The sequence below is a fragment of the Oncorhynchus mykiss genome, chromosome 21, assembly GCF_057628025.1.
Source record: "Oncorhynchus mykiss isolate SJ-2025 chromosome 21, ASM5762802v1, whole genome shotgun sequence".
Classification (NCBI taxonomy): Eukaryota; Metazoa; Chordata; class Actinopteri; order Salmoniformes; family Salmonidae; genus Oncorhynchus; species Oncorhynchus mykiss.
In genome coordinates this window covers 13,212,191-13,228,904 of record NC_143042.1, presented here as the reverse complement: position 1 = coordinate 13,228,904, position 16,714 = coordinate 13,212,191, and the positions used below count along the sequence as shown (strand labels likewise).

The 16,714-nt window shown below is 44.9% G+C and overlaps 1 protein-coding gene across 2 annotated transcripts in view; it reads left to right on the top strand.

Annotated features, from left to right (window-relative positions):
• The first annotated feature begins 347 nt into the window (after positions 1-347).
• Positions 348-16,714, top strand: part of LOC110500005 (synaptotagmin-1) — a 217,711-nt gene continuing 201,344 nt past the window's right edge. Inside the window, exon 1 of one of the 2 annotated variants that reach the window (XM_090213828.1) lies at positions 348-745. The gene's annotated coding sequence lies outside the window, so the exon portion shown is untranslated. The remainder of the gene's footprint in view (positions 746-16,714) is intronic. The other variant, XM_090213825.1, reaches the window with a different exon arrangement.

Below are 16,714 nucleotides of genomic sequence, written 5' to 3'. Positions count from 1 at the left end.
GTGTGTGTGTGTGTGTGTGAATTACCATGCATACAGAAACCACTCACCCTTCACACACTCGCAAGTGCACACGCACAGACACAGACACAGACACACACACACACACACACACACACACACTCACACAGCTCCCAAAGGGGGGATTTTTGGGAGTGTCCTTGCTTGTCATTGATGGTGTGCCCTGCGATGTTGGGCTCAAACACAGGAGGGGATGTTATGTGTGCTGAGAGGGTCATCTTACTTCACAGCTGCCAGAGCAGAGCACGACAGATCCCCCGTCCCTAGCATCTCCCCTCGGCTCAACCAATCACAGCCAAGGACTCTGTGATGTAGCGCCCCTCTCACTTGAGGGATTCCGAAGGAACTGCCACGTGACGACGGTCCGCTTAAACAGCCCAGTCTCTCCCTTCTCTCGCTTTCTCCACCTCCTCCCTCTCACTCTCTCCCTCTCTCTATCTCAGCCCAGCGCTCGGTGTATCCACTGTCGTTTCTAACAGGGGATAATAGAGCGCCACCCGTACTGCTCCCTCAACTCTGGCCACAAAATAAAGGCGGCAGACGGTGACAGCATCAGCATTAGCAGCAGGAGGCTCCTCTCTGCTCTCCTCCTCCTCTCCTCTTGTCTGAGACTCCTCCTCTCTCTCTCTCTCTCTCTCTCTCTCCCAGAGACTCCCTCGTTCCCTCCAGATGAGATCTTCTCCACATCCGGACGGACAGATCGGGAGCTGACAGCATGCTGTGCCAGGTAAAATGAGACATTCCCTCTCTGGGGTACCGCAAAAGTTATGGGCATGAGTAGCTTGGAGGTGGGGGAGGGGCTGTGTTTGTTTGGGTGAGTGTGATTGCTATCTGATTGATATTGAGAAGAGGAGTGGAGGGAGAGGGGAAGTCTACTCTCTGACAACTCCCACCCTTTTGCCGTGGCACCATTTTTGGCGCCCATTTCTGTGTGGCTGCGCCCCAGCGGGCGAGGTGTTGCCGTGGTTATTAGGAGATGGCAGTGTGTACAGGTTGAGATGAGGTGATATAAGCAGATAGGTGAGTAGCTGGAGGCACAGCTCTGGTTGGGAAACAGGGACCACTGTGTTGATGTCTGGGTGGATGGATGGAGGGATGTGGTGGAGGGAAGGGGGCGGAAGACGAGCAGCTGCTTTCATCCTGGAGAAGCTAATCTCTCTCACCATCAGATGAAATGGCCCGGCTGTGGCTCCGTCTTTTCCTCCTCCATCCGTCACGTGATGGGTTTATCTTTGGCATGACTTGCTTAGGGAGGAACGGAGCACACTATTGATTCGGAAAAGAGCTATAATGACATTTGGAACAGGGAGCCAGGCGTTGATCTCAATCCTTTAACCCCTTAGTTGTGCTGCTTCCTGTTTCTGCACAGGTGTGTGGGATGAACCTAATAAACATTCAGTATCTTCTTTGCACAGCAGTCTATGGCTGTTGATAAGATCGCAAAGCCGTTGCGAGCCCTCGAACTGCAAACGTCTGTCATTGTCGTGATTGTTGGAAACCCCCAATAGGATAGCTTCTTATCACCACTCTCAGGTGGCGTCAGGTCCACTAACATGGGGCATTTGCAACAGTGAACACAGGTACTGTGATATCCCCATGTACTGAGCCCAGTGTGAAACATGTCAAGCATATCCCTAGTTATTGTACTGTTCCTCTCTCTCTCTGACAAACAAGGCATGGGCACAGGTCGCCTGTTTCCCCGCCCACCCATTATAACCTCGTATCTCAGGTGGTGTGGATAAGCCCGTTGCTATGAGAGTCCACCCGAGAGAGACTACCGAGCGGGTTTGCTCAGCTGTAGCCCTGGGCTCATGCAATTGAGACTCTCAGCCCCAGCCTCCCTCGGTCGCTGTGAATATATTAGCCGGGAGGTGCCCATGTCAAACTGTTGCCAGGTGATAGCAGCGAGAAGGGAAGCAACTCTCCCTCCTGCCCTCCCTCCCTCCCGCCACCTCTCCCAAATCACAATTACCTCCCCAGCTCATTTCCCCAGACAGCAACTTGTTGTTTACATACTGTCTGGGAGAGCTTTGCAGACGCTTCGTTTCATAACCACTAACTGAATCAGATGTGATAGGGGAAGTTGGGGCTGGTCTCTAGCTGGTGGATGCCATGTACACTGTGTTATCGTGATGACTTATTGAAACACAACAGGCAGAGAATACTTCTGTCATTCACCGGTCATATGGGAATACAGGAAACACCGTTGGGGTAGATCTGTGTGACATGGTTTTTCCATCCGTTTACATTTATATTTCAGTCATTTAGCAGACACTCTTATCCAGAGCGACTTACAGGAGCAATTATGGTTAAGTGCCTTGCCCAAGGGCACATTGACAGATTTGTTTCACCTAGTCTGCTCTGGGATTTGAACCAGCATCCTTTTGGTTACAGGCCCAACGCTTTGCTACCTGCCGCCACAATAAGGCCAATTAGGCCAATAATCCAATAAGGCCTCGAGAAACCCAAACAAGACAATGTTCGTGAGAGCAACAACCACCCAACCAGAGAGGGAGGGGCAGATGTTGACCTTAAATAATTCAAGCATCCCCTCTGTCGCCAGAGGTAGCATCATGTTTAATCATCCTCGTTAAATAGCCAATAATGAGGAGGACTAGGAGGCTGCTGCCCCGAGCCTGATGTGCAAACAGCCCTAGCCTTTTGATTCAGCCCTGGTTATTTTGGGTTTGCCTTTTGAAAACCCAAGGCTTCTGGGTCAGAAAGGGCAGCTGGCAGGATGACTTGGTGTTTGCTCAGAGCTCTTTATTTTAAACAACTGCATTAATGAGAGCCGGGAATTGAGGAGGAGAAGGGGGAAGAGGAGGTGAGAGGGAGGAGGGGGAGGGCGCTGTTGTCGGAGCAAAACAGGCGGTTAAAAATAGTCTCTGTTATGATTCGACATTGTGCGGCCGCTTGGCAGCAGGTCGCTCTGAAAGGAAGTGCACCGATCAATGACATGCTCATGAAGTGACCTGTGTCTCGGCGTTGGCCAATGATGAATGCTTCCAATATCAGGACCTGACGTCCCTCTCACCTTTCACTGTCTGCAGCTGATTCGGTTGTTCATGTCAAAGGCAAAAGCAACTTCACAGTAGCCTCAGATGGCTAGATGGTACAGATACAGAACCGGCTCCAGGCATAAGCGACATGAGCAGTAAGTCATGGCAAAATGTGTCGAATTGCATGAAATTACAGTAGCTTTAAAACTAAAAACTGTTCTCTCCACCCCATGGCAAAATGTGTAGAATTGCAGAAGTTCACTTTAAAACATATATTTTTCTCTCAGCTGTCAAGAGGTGGGGCCACTGTACAGCCGGCCCTGACAGATATGAGGGTGTCTGAGTGTGCCTGTCTGAGAGGTGGAATGGGCTGTTATTTTCATCTAAAGAAGCTTTTATAGCCACCTATAAAAAGCAATGCATTTTAGATTCCTTGAGTGTAAAGAATCATAGAGCACCTTTTAACATCCAAACCAATGACAAAGACAGAGGATCACAGAGCAGGTTGTAGTTGGCTAACCATTCTGCATGGACCAGATACATCACGAGGGCAAGAGGTCCCCAGGGATGTGTAGTGTAGCCGGATAAATCATGTTGTGTTCAGGCAGCAAGTCGTCCCAAGATCAGATTCACAGTGGAGGAGAGTGAAAGAATAGTGATGACATACCTAGTGCAACCGTGTGTATATGTGGAACAGAATTCTATACTGTCCAAATGTTGTTTTTTACCTGGTCCAGATAGGGACGACTATTGGAATCATGCCTTTGATATGTTTTATCATCTTATTTCCAAGGCATGAATTCAGTTGCATTTCTCACACCTCTAATTCAAACAGACAACGGGGCTCAGAGAGGGCGGTGTGATAGCCCCTGGACAGATCAAAGAGAACTCTACTGTCTGTGGTTTACTCTGCTCTTGTTTAGCTCCTGGGCCAGCTACCCTCCCTGATCTTTCCCCTCTGAGATCCTTTAAACAAGGCTTCAATCAACAACCAATCAATATAATCTCACTGCTAGCACCTGTAACCTTGCCATAGGGCCAACTCTCATGAAATACACTACGTGACCAAAAGTATGTGGACTCGTCAAACATCTAGTTCCAAAGTGAAGGGCTTTAATATAGAGTTGGTCCCCCCTTTGCTGCTATAACAGCCTCCACTCTTCTGGGAAGGCTTTCCACTAGATGTTGGAACATTTCTGCATGGACTTGCATCCACTATCGTTTCTAACGGGGGATAGTACAGTGCCACCCGTACTGCGCCCTCAATGCCGGCCACAAAATAAAGGCGACTTCCATTCAGCCACAAGAGCATTAGTGAGGTTGGGCACTGATTTTGGCGATTGGGCCTGGCTCACAGTCAGCTTTCCAATTCATCCCAAAGGTGTTCGATGTGGTTGAGGTCAGGGCTCTGTGCAGTCCAGTCAACTTCTTCCACATCAATCTTGACAAACCATTTCTGTATTAACTTCGATTTGAGCACGGGGGCATTGTCATGCTGAAACAGGAAAGGGCCTTCCTCAAACTGTTCCCACAAAGTTGGAAGCACAGAATTGTCTAAAAGTTAAGATTTCCCTTCACTGAAACTAACCATGAAACACTGTCTCACCATTATTCCTCCTCCACCAAACTTTACTGTTGAAACTCTGCATTGGGGCAGATAGCGTTCTCCTGGCATCTGCCCAGGTTAGTCTGTCAGACTGCCAGATGGTGAAGCGTGATTCATCACTCCAGAGAACGCGTTTCCACTTGGCATTGCGCATGGTGATCGTAGGCTTGTGTGCGGCTGCTCGGCCATGGAAAACCCATTTCATGAATCTCCCGACGAACAGTTCTTGTGCTGACATTCTAGAGGTAGTTTTGAACTCGGCAGTGATTGTTGCAACCGAGGACAGACGATTTCTATGCACTATGAGCTTCAGCACTCGGCGATTCCGTTCTGTGAGCTTGTGTGGTCTACCACTTCTTGGCTGAGCCGTTGTTCCTCCTAGACGTTTCCACTTCACAATAACAGCACTTACAGTTGACCAGGGCAGCTCTAGAAGAGCAGAAATTTGACGAACTGACTTGTTGGAAAGGTGGCATCCTATGAAGGTGCCACGTTGAAAGTCACTGAGCTCTTCAGTTAGGCCATTCTACTGCCAATGTTTGTCTATGGAGATTGCATGGCAGTGTGCTCGATTTTATACACCTGTCAGCAATGGGGGTGGCTGAAATAGTCAAATCCACTAATTTGAAGGGGTGTTCACATTCTTTTGTGTGTATATAGTTTATAGCTAAGCATTGAATACCAATACATTTGTATCAGTAATGTATTTGGCTACCACCACCACTAGAACATTGCTGTTTAAAATAGTTTGTTGTAGAGGAGAGAGTGAACATAGTACATAGTGAACAATGAGATATTGCCTGCATGTTGAGGGTTGGTTTCATGCAAGGAGGGATTGGTGGAGGGAGGAGCTCTCATTTGACTAGCTGTGTTACCATGGTGCTACATTCAGTACAGTATGCCCACAGTCAACCAACTCCTCATTCAAACTACTGGCTCACTGGTGAGCATGAAACTGAAATTGTTTGTTGCACTTTGAAACACTATTTGTTCGCATTGAATTCTAGCCTATCGATCTTCTCTATTTTGTTAGTGATGGCTTATTTCTGGCTTTGCTAGGCTTGGTCCTGTGGTATTACTCTGTTATAAGGCCTGATAGTCTAATTAGTCTGGTTTAAGGCTAAATCCTGATACAAGGCTCAGTATTTAACAAGGTCTACGGGACTCAGGGCTCCTTGATCTCTGTTAGACCTGGGGAGATAAGGCAGAGATTACATGATCAATGAGGCCTTTACTATAATACAGACCCAGGGCACACCACACTTAACATTTCCTGACAATGCAATCGCTGGCACTGCTGATGCATAGAGAAAGGGTGGATGAGAGGCATGGACATCTTTGTTTTGTGGTTTTGCTCCAGTTCTGTCTCAGACCCTGAATGTACTGCATGTACAAAGGATATTGTGAGGAGTTTGAAAGTGACTCACTCGCACTGAACTCAAGTGGGTGAAGGTCAAGATCCTTCCCTTCATGTGGAAGTTCTTCAGGCCATTGTCATTGGTGCAATAGCAAAACATAAAAACAAACAGCTCTTTTTAACGAGGCTCAATCTGTTTAGCCTGAAAAATGTTGTTGTGCAATGTTTCTATTCATATTTACAGAGTGCGCTGTGCTGAAAACAATTGCAGTTCCATTGCAGTTAGTCCTGTGGACCCAATGACAGTAGACAGGCTGGAAACAGTGTGTTTAATGAGGCCTGTAGAAGTGCACCGTCTATATTGGAGATGTCTGTTTCCTATTTGAGCCACAACAATGGAATGAAGAAGCGCATGAAGTGACAATTCAAAACAATTGAATGGATTCACAGTAGTCAAAACTAATGAACAACAACATTTCATCATCCTGCATACAATCTTTTTTTATTGAGGGGGAATCCAAACTAACTGGCAAATGAGATACAGTTGAAGTCGGACGTTTTACATACACCTTAGCCAAATACATTTAAACTCCGTTTTTCAAAATCCCTAACATTTAATCCGAGTAGAAATTCCCTGTCTTAGGCCAGTTAGGATCACCACTTTATTTTAAGAATGTGAAATGTCAGAATAATAGTAGAGAGAATTATTTATTTCAGCTTTTATTTCTTTCATCACATTCCCAGTGTGTCAGATGTTTACATACACTCAATTAGTATTTGGTAGCATTGCCTTTAAATTGTTTAACTTGGGTCAAATGTTTTAGGTAGCCTTCCACAAGCTTCCCACAATAAGTTGGGTGAATTTTGGCCCATTCCTCCGGACAGAGCTGGTGTAACTGAGTCAGGTTTGTAGGCCTCCTGTTTCACACACACTTTTTCAGTTCTGCCCACACATTTTCTATAGGATTGAGGTCAGGGCTTTGTGATGGCCAATCCAATACCTTGACTTTGTTGTCCTTAAGCCATTTTACAACAACTTTGGATGTGTGCTTGGGGTCATTGTCCATTTGGAAGACCCATTTGGAAGACCCAAGCTTTAACTTCCTGACTGATGTCTTGAGATGTTGCTTCAATATAACCACATAATTTTCCTCCCTCATGATGCCATCTATTTTGTGAAGTGCACCAGTCCCTCCTGCAGCAAAGCACCCCCACAACGTGATGCTGCCACCCCCACAACGTGATGCTGCCACCCCCACAATGTGATACTGCCACCCCCGTGCTTCACGGTTGTGATGGTGTTCTTTGGCTTGCAAGCCACCCCCTTTTTCCTCCAAACACAACGATGGTCATTATGGCCAAACAATTCTATTTTTGTTTCATCAGACCAGAGGACATTCCTCCAAAAAGTCGATATAGGACTTGTTTAACTGTGGATATATATACTTTTGTACATGTTTCCTCCAGCATCTTCACAAGGTCCTTTGCTGTTGTTCTGGGATTGATTTGCACTTTTTGCACCAAAGTTCGTTCGTCTCTAGGAGTGGTCCCATGGTGGTCCCATGGTGTTTATCATTGCGTACTATTGTTTGTACAGATGAACGTGGTACCTTCAGGCATTTTGAAATTGCTCCCAAGGATGAACCAGACTTGTGGAGGTGTACAATTCTTTTTCTGAGGTCTTGGCTGATTTCTTTTGCTTTTCCCATGATGTCAAGCAAAGAGGCACTGAGTTTGAAGGTAGGCCTTGAAATACATCCACAGGTACACCTCAAATTGACTCAAATTATGTCAATGAGCCTATCAGAAGCTTCTAAAGCCATGACATAATTTTCTAGAAGTCAACTTAGTGTATGTAAACTTCTGACCCACTGGAATTGTGATACAGTGAAGGATAAGTGAAATAGTCTGTCTGTAAACAATTGTTGGAAAATTACTAATGTTATGCAAAAAGTAGATGTCCTAACCGACTTACCAAAACTATAGTTTGTTAACAAGAAATTTGTGGAGATTTAAGAGTTTTTTAAGAGTTTTAATGACACCAACCTAAGTGTATGTAAACTTCCGACTTCAACTGTAAGTATGGAAGAGTGATAGCATAGTAGGTGCTATCTAGAATCCATAGATTAACCCTTTTTGGTTCCAGGTAGAACCTTTTTGGGTTCCATGTAGAACCCTTTCCACAGAGGGTTCTACATGGAACCCAAAAGGATTTTTACCTGGAACCAGAAAGGGTTCTCCTATGAGGACAGCCCGAAGAACATTTTTGGAACCCTTTTTTCTAAGAGTGTACGCTAGAGGACAAATTCCTTTTTCATCAAGCCATTCAGCCGGACATTTGAACTTCCGACACGTCTTCACCTGTTCAAGCAGGCTTTAGTTTATGGCCACATCAAAGATAAGTATTGTCATTTATAAGGGATGTGAGGGGTATAAACAGGGGAGAAGTAGAACACGGTGGGCCAAAAAATGTATAATAATTGTCAGCCAACAAACTTACTGTACTACCCCCTCAAAGCTGTAATTTCAAAATCCCTTTTAAGAGGATATTGCTTTTCGCTTTCTACAATTTTTTAATATCCAGATTTTTACTGAGCCAAGTGAAACGCATCTAATACCCAGCTGCATTTTGCTGTTGCTACCCTGAAGGTGGTGCGGAGACAAGTTATTAGAGTTTAATAGCATCTTTATGGACAATACTTCTCAGAGAGACCAGCCCTGGAGGAGAAAAGCTCAACGCCAGGCTTCTGAGCATGTTAATAATTACAAAGCCGAGCCACAGAGGTGGGTTGGAGGACATTTTGACTGTTTTATGAACGCAATAAGGAACGGGAGCAGCATTCAAAGGAATGCTATTTGCCGCCCCTCTTCTCCCCTCTGCCACTTTCCTAAAATGCTCACACTCAGCCACTCCGTGGCATCCCAAGATGCATCTGTGGTCAGCATGCTAATACAACAGAGGATGCTGTTTCATTTCACCATGTCTAGTATCTGTAATGACTGTCTGAGTTGTACAATGGTTTTTGGCTAACATGGTTTGGACAGTCGACTTGTTTCAGTGGGCACTGTGGTGGTGAGTCATATTGTGACCCTCATTCATCAGAGCCATGACCACAGAGAAAACCCCTTTCACTGCTTTATTAAGGTTAACAATAAAAAGAGGATCAGGAAATTGGCTCATGCCGCTATATTACATTTAGGGTGAAAAGACATGACAGCTAGACTGAATAGCTTCTTAATACAGTATCTATTTGGACAAAGCAGCCTAGTCTGAGTACAGAAGATCCACGCTGCGAGTTATTGAAGAGCTGCTTTATGTTGTTATATTGCATTTGACTATAATAGCGCGTTCAGTTACTTATCTCCCGTCCCTCTGTTGAAATCCCTCAAATAGGGCCAGCATGACAGCTTCGAAATGAGAGAAACTACTTCCAAGAGATTGGCCTCTGAGCTATTGCACAGCAACAACAACAGCAAGTGCCTCTGGTGCCCTTGGAAGACACATGAGTCATAAAGGACAGGACAGACAGTAATGTACAAGACACAGCGCCACCACCAAGACGTACACGCAATTACAGTCAATGTCTTACTGCTGCATCCATGTCAGAAAACATCCTTCGTTGAGTTTGTGTGGCCATACTAACCTGATTAGCCTAGTAGAAACGAATGACATCCGTACATGTGGGTATGGACGGTCTTTTTTAGTGTACAGATCATAACATCCCATACCCCTAACATTATAAACAGTGTATTTAATGTCTGGCTCTTGACCTCCCTCCGCCCTGATGTGACTCGGTAGGAGGAGATTTGGTTGGATGAATCCCACACTAGCCAATGACATTCCTCTATTGTTTTACTATCAAGGTCATTGTTGATCCTTGTTGATCATTTACTAAGGATGAATGAAATGTGATATCCTGCTGTTAATGAATCTACAAATACACTCAGTGTGGCCATAATGTGTAGTAAACAGTGAAATCTGGTATGTGGATGCTAGTGACCCTCCCTTCTGAAGAGCAAGGCGGTAGTAAACATTATAGCTGCTAGACCAATGGCAGCCCCAGCCCGACTTGTATTAGAATGGAACCCCCTTTCTGGTCACGGCTCGACTAGACCCTGATTGAGGAGGGATGCCGAGTGATAAGAAAAGATATACCTTTCCCACACCTGTTTCACCCCCCCCCCCCCCCCCCCTCTTTGGAATGAATAGCCAGTGTCGAGCTCCGGTGATTCTCCATTACTGCCCGGTGGAAGGTGTGTGTGGCTTTCATGGCCGCCTGACGAGATTAGCCTCTGATACAAACATCCTTGTTTGTCACCATGGCAACCAAGTCTCCCGCCTGCCGTGGGTTGTCATGCCGTCTCTTCCTCCCTCACCCCTCCCTCTTCCTCCCCTGTGAGCGCTGTAGATGAACACAAGCAGTTCCCAGTTACAAGCCACAACGTGCTCCATCTAGTTATCTCCCTAATCTGTAAAATGAGCCTCTCCTCCCTCTTCCAGTCCATTGTCTTTCAGGGTGCTGCGTTTACATTACACCCCCAGTCATGGCTCTTCAATTTTTCTCTCTTGCGGCTGAAAGATGAAATTGCCCGCGAGCTAAGCGCGTGTCAATTGCTATAATAATAACATAGCAAAATAAGCCCATAGCTCTGCCTCTGGTGCTCTCAGAATGAAAATGTAAAAAAGTGAAAAATAGCGACAACTAGCTTAGTTTCATATTTTGTTTGATTGGTCTCCCCTCCCTCCATCAATGGAACAGTCTGACGGATTTGGGGATCCCCTGAAGGACAATACAAATGAGTAGGCATGCTTAAGGAACGGCACATCCCACTGGGCACACACCGGTTGAATCAACGTTGTTTTCACATCATTTCAATGAAATGATGTGGAACCAACGTGGAATAGACGTTGAATTGACGTCTGTGTCCAGTGGGATGTATCTTCACGAGAGAGAGAGAGCCAGGCTTCTCCAGAGCCAGACAGAGAGGAGGCCTCCCCAAAACATGTCCACCCAGTCAGACAGAAAACAACACTTATTACAACACTTATTACCACTCGCCCCATTGGGGATAATAGCCATGCATCTGGTTAAATTGGCTAAACTGTAGTACTAGCTCTGTGTCTAGTCTGAAGTCTGGAGTGTAGTAACAGATAATATTCCTCTCTATTAAACCTTGGGACTTTTGTATTGCACAGCTTGAAGCATAAGATGTAACATTTTCTATTGAATAAATGTAGAGAATGTAGAACATTTGCATATTTGGCCATTTTTATTTACATTTGGCAGCATTAATAGCGGCCATTTTCTCCTCTCTTCAGTGGGTGGTGGCTACAGAGTCCATATTGTTGCTGGTGGGGATATCTCAGAGCATACATTTGCCGTTCCTTATCTCCTAAATTAACTCATTACCTTGACATCCTACCTTCCATCCCCTGCACAGATTGGCCTTGAATTTCTAATGAAACATGGCTGTCCCCTCCCATATGTACGGTGATAGATATCTTGCCACTGCTCTCGCCATTGATTTTGACTTCACTCTACAGTCAGATGAATACTCTTGAGGAGAAAGAAAATGAAGGAAGATAAGATCTGGGGCAAAAATATAACTCCCTCCTACAGTATATAGACTTCCTCTGGCCATGTCCTCTCTGAACTGAAGGTATATCAAACCCCGAGCAAGGCTCTGCTAGCCGTCGCTCTGCCTCCTACAACACCACCAAAGCAATCTCAACAAATAGCTGTTTGCTCAGCACACAGAGGACCCCACTCAGGGGGTTTGTCGTCATTGTTCCACCACTACAAAAGTGAGGCAGCCGTCGATAACAAACAGTTGTGGGCGTAAATTGGGTGTGCAATTTCCCCCTGGCTTGCGGTTTGATTGATTGTAATGGGCAGTGAGATGAGAATGGGAGTGTGTGTCCAGGCCAGGAGGTGGGAAGGCTTTTAGATAGATCTCAGCTGGGTCTCGTCTGACCTTGTCCATCTGCTAGGTCTCCCCAGCATGGGGCCAACACCTAGCAACACCTAGCACAACCAACAGCAAATTACTGCTACAAGATGGACTATATGGATGGGCAACAACTGTCTTCTGGGGCGTGGAGCATGCGTAACACATATTTCCTTCTCCTGTTGATAACCTATACTCTTCCCATTTGCTACTGGGAACCAAGAACCTTAGGTGCCAAACCATTCTATTCACGCCAATTACTTTTTTTCCTGGCGGTTTATTTTAATTGCGTACTATATGCAAATTGGTGCAGGATGACATAGATCTCACCTGAGACATGGTGGATGATAGCAGAGATATGATAACGGCAGATTTCCTCATGTTTTTATCTCAGGAACATACTCGGTCACGAAGAAACATTGATTATGCATGCGTTGTGCATTGTACAACAAACTTTGAGGCTGCTGGCATTAATGACAATTATGCTAATGTGGGAAAAATCAAGGTATTTCACCCCAGTCCAGATGCATGTGGAACATGCAGCATTGTTTCAGATGTTGCTCAGTAAATGATTTATCAGCTTCCTTCCATGGAGTGTAAATGGGTTAAACTAATCAACCTTGCACACACCACTGCAGCAGTGCTTTCAAAAGGTGTATGCTAAAACTAGCTAATACTATGCTAATACAGTAATACATTGAATTATTCAAAGGGCTTTGTTAACTCCAACAAGTGAACCGTAGATCATTTTTTCAGCTTCCGTCAGCTTTCCTTTATATGGTCTTTGTGTGCTCTTTGTAAGATAAAATATTCACCTGTTAATATTATCTTTGCGGAAATCAGATTCATACAGTACCTTACTATTTTATGACAAGATATTTGAGTTGAACCCTTTCATAATTAATTCAGCGTTCAATGCAGAAAGAGCATTCCGAGCATTTGATGTTATTTGAAAGAGCATTTATTCCAGTCTCTTGCTGACTAATTCCGTTTGACTCATGTCTACTGTCTTCTTGTCTTGTCTGACACCTGTGACAGCACAGAACACTCTGATTAGTTAGCGTGCCCCACCCTAGAGCAGCACAGAACACACTGATTGGTTAGCGTGCCCCACCCTAGGGCAGCACAGAACACACTGATCAGTTAGTGTGCCCCACCCTAGGGCAGCACAGCACACTCTGATTGGTTAGTGTGCCCCACCCTAGGGCAGCACAGCACACTCTGATTGGTTAGTGTGCCCAACCCTAGGGCAGCACAGCACACTCTGATTGGTTAGTGTGCCCCACCCTAGGGCAGCACAGAAGCCGAAGGAGCCGATGGAGAAGGATTGGACTTGTTCACCTCCAAGCCAATCTGCTTAGCCCATTGTTGGCTATGCTGTGGTCTGTTCACCTTAACTTAAGGATCATAAATCGATCCATAGAAATAGTCTTGCCTTGAGAGAAAACAGACTGCTCTGGTGATCAATCAGATGTCGAAATGGTCTTCTCATGTTCCTCATCAGCATCAGTGTTGTTGCATCTATGTCATTCATGATTTCCTTACATTCTGTCATTCATGATTTCCTTACATTCTGTCAATATAAAAAAAATGTTTTATTGAATAGGCGTTTTGTGTTACCCCTTTACACACATGGGAATTGGCCTGTGTGGATAGGGCTACATTGAAGAAGTATGAAAAGCATATGCATAACCATGGTAGCAATTGAAAGGAAACAGTTTGGAGAGAATGGGGAGGTTATTAGACAAAAGGTGACCTAAGGTCAATCAAAAGATTACGCTGTTTTATGTGCATTTCACATTTACTGTACTTTTCACAGCATTTGTTGATAATGAAATCTGAAAATACTCTGGGTACATTCAGTGACACGATGAGAATGTGTTGTAGGTGCACACTTTGGAGAGGTTTGTGGCCACTTGGAGACACTCAAACCTTTGTCATTCTTTTGTCTTCCATAATGTAAGACAAAAGAATGACAAAGGTTTGAGTGTCTCCAAGTGGCCACAAACCTCTCCAAAGTGTGCACAGTTACTAAGTAATTTCAATGCACTTTATGACCCAAAGAAGAGTCTTGAACTATAAGGTGCTTTTATTTAGCTCTCCTAGTTGTGCCATTTAGGAACTACAGGAAGCACACTTGTAGTTGTTTTGTTTGGAACACAGCCCTGCATCCCCGTCATCACACAAGAAACGGTCCATTATAAATCGCAATCTGGGTCAGGTGGGCATGATTTGAAGGCTTGTTCTATTGCCAACATGACTAGCTAAGTTATGAAATATGATCTTACAGTGTTAGGTTTTCACAAGGCAATGCGGAGAAACGGAGAGCGTCATTTTTGTGCGCATAGAAAGGAGTCATGTGCGCATTCAGGTGCGTGCCGCAAATTCACTTCACAATCAACAAACATATGCTCATTCTGTTCAGAACAGCCCAGGGTATGACGACATGTCATCTTGTAACTGTACGTCAAACATAGTGAACATAAATGATGAGACTGTATTTGACATGAGTTTTATGATTTGGAGAGGATGTGATGTGCACGTTTGGACTCACGGGTGTTTGGCTTGCTTGTATGACATTAAAGCAGTACTTATTATAATGCAGTATTTATTATGATCCTCGACGTCTCATCTTTCAAAACTATATACATTGAGTCCTCTTAATTTACAGCATTTCCCTCACTCGGACAACAAAACATTTGCAAAAGTTGCCTGATTTGCGGGAGGTGTGGTTCACCTTCAGAACATCTGTCAGTCAAAACCCATCCAGAGCTCTGAATCGCAGAGCCAGAACTCTGACATTATGTTCGAATTTAGGCACTTATTAGTTCCCAAATATTCAATTTTCAACCTGTATACGGGTACGAGTGTAAAGGGCTACGGCACTAGAATAGATGTGTTTACTCACGTTGTACTCACAAAAGAACAGCAGACAAATAAAAAACACCAGATATTGTTGAAAATGAAAGAGCAGGAACTTGTCCGCCTGCCAGCAGTAGCCACTAAACACCATGGGTCCTAGCTACATAGAGGGTTTTTAAAACTGTTTCTATTTAGTGGCCGGCAGGAGGCAAGGACTGCCTCAATGTCAGAGTTCTCACCAACCGTGCTTAGTCCATCCGGCCCTCAGGGGCCCCACTCACATATTCCAAGAATCTTCCATTAATAACCTGGCAACCCAGCCTCCCCGTGTGGCCGCCCAACCCTGCTAAGAACCCCCAGAGGGCAGTGGGGTACAACCAAGCACAGACAGTCACGACCCTCCAGACGGTGACTAAACACGGCTGTGTTTGTGCAGCATTCACAGACCTGTACAGCATGCAGATAAAACAAGGAAGGTCCGTGGATCTGCACCAGTCACTCCAGCTTTGTGAATTCAGAAAGGCATCCAGGCCATTAACACACATGGGTTCATTGCTAGAAGGTGTATGTGAATGACTGTAATGGATTAGAGGCTCTTAAAGAAGTGAGGTTCATTTGCACATTAGTATTCCAACCCATATAGGCTGGAGTCGTTCACTCTTTCGGATAACAGAGTGGTTAATTTGCCTTTTCAGATGATGGAGAGATGGCTGCAGTGAGGTTCTCTGCCTCTAGATACTGCTGCAACCTGAAATGTGACGGCCCCTTTTGATGAATCAGTGGCCACCAACAGACTAGACTGACTCTCGTGACATCTGCATCTGTTCATATATGAATATTCAATTATGCCATTATTGGAACAAGGATGAAGGAGATTGGAACTGAGCTCAAATGTTGTGGGAGGCAGGAGCTATTTCGGGAGAAAGATGGAAGAGTGGAGTGTGTATGCTACATTTGAGTGGCGCTGAATGGCGTTTCTGTGAGCTACAATGAAGCCGCACTAACCCTGAATTAGCACCCCATTTCACCAGCCGTCTGCAACTCACGCGGGGCACCAAGACCTTACACCTGTGGCGATGCCTCTGCCAAGCTTCTACACCATCATGAAAAAATACAACTGAATTACTACTCATCACTACTTCACAAGAGCTACACAAAACCTGCTAGTTTTGCTACTTGATTACTATTGTGATGTCTAGTACACCAGTCATAATTTTTGTAGTAATGAGTGATACATTGGTACGTTTCACTACTGGTGAACACTACATATTTACAATTCAAATCACTAGATTTGACACCAGTGGATTGCGAAATTATTCCCCCCCCCCTTGTTTTTTTTCCTATTTTGTTGCCTTACAACCTGGAATTAAATAGATTTTTTAAGGGTTTGTATCATTTGATTTACACAACATGCCTAACACACATTTTTTTGTGTGTGTAACAAACAAGAAATAAAACAGAAAACTCGAGCGTGCATAACTATTCACCCCCCCCCCCCCCCCCCCCCCCAAAATCAATACTTTGCAGAGCCACCTTTTGCAGCAATTACAGCTGCAAGTCTCTTGGGTTATGTCTCTATAAGCTTGGCCCATCAAGCCACTTGGATATTTGCCCATTCTTCAAGGCAAAACTGCTCCAGTTCCTTCAAGTTGGATGGGTTCCGCTGGCGTACAGAAATCTTTAAGTCATACCACAGATTCTCAATTGGATTGAGATCTGGGCTTTGACTAGGCCATTCGAAGACATTTAAATGTTTGTCCCTTAAACCACTCAAGTGTTGCTTTAGCAGTATGCTTATGGTCATTGTCCTGCTGGAAAGTGAATCTCTGAATTTCCCTGTATTTAGCGCCATCCATCATTCCTTCAATTCTGACCAGTTTCCCAGTCCCTGCCGATGAAAAACATCCCCACCACATGAAGCTG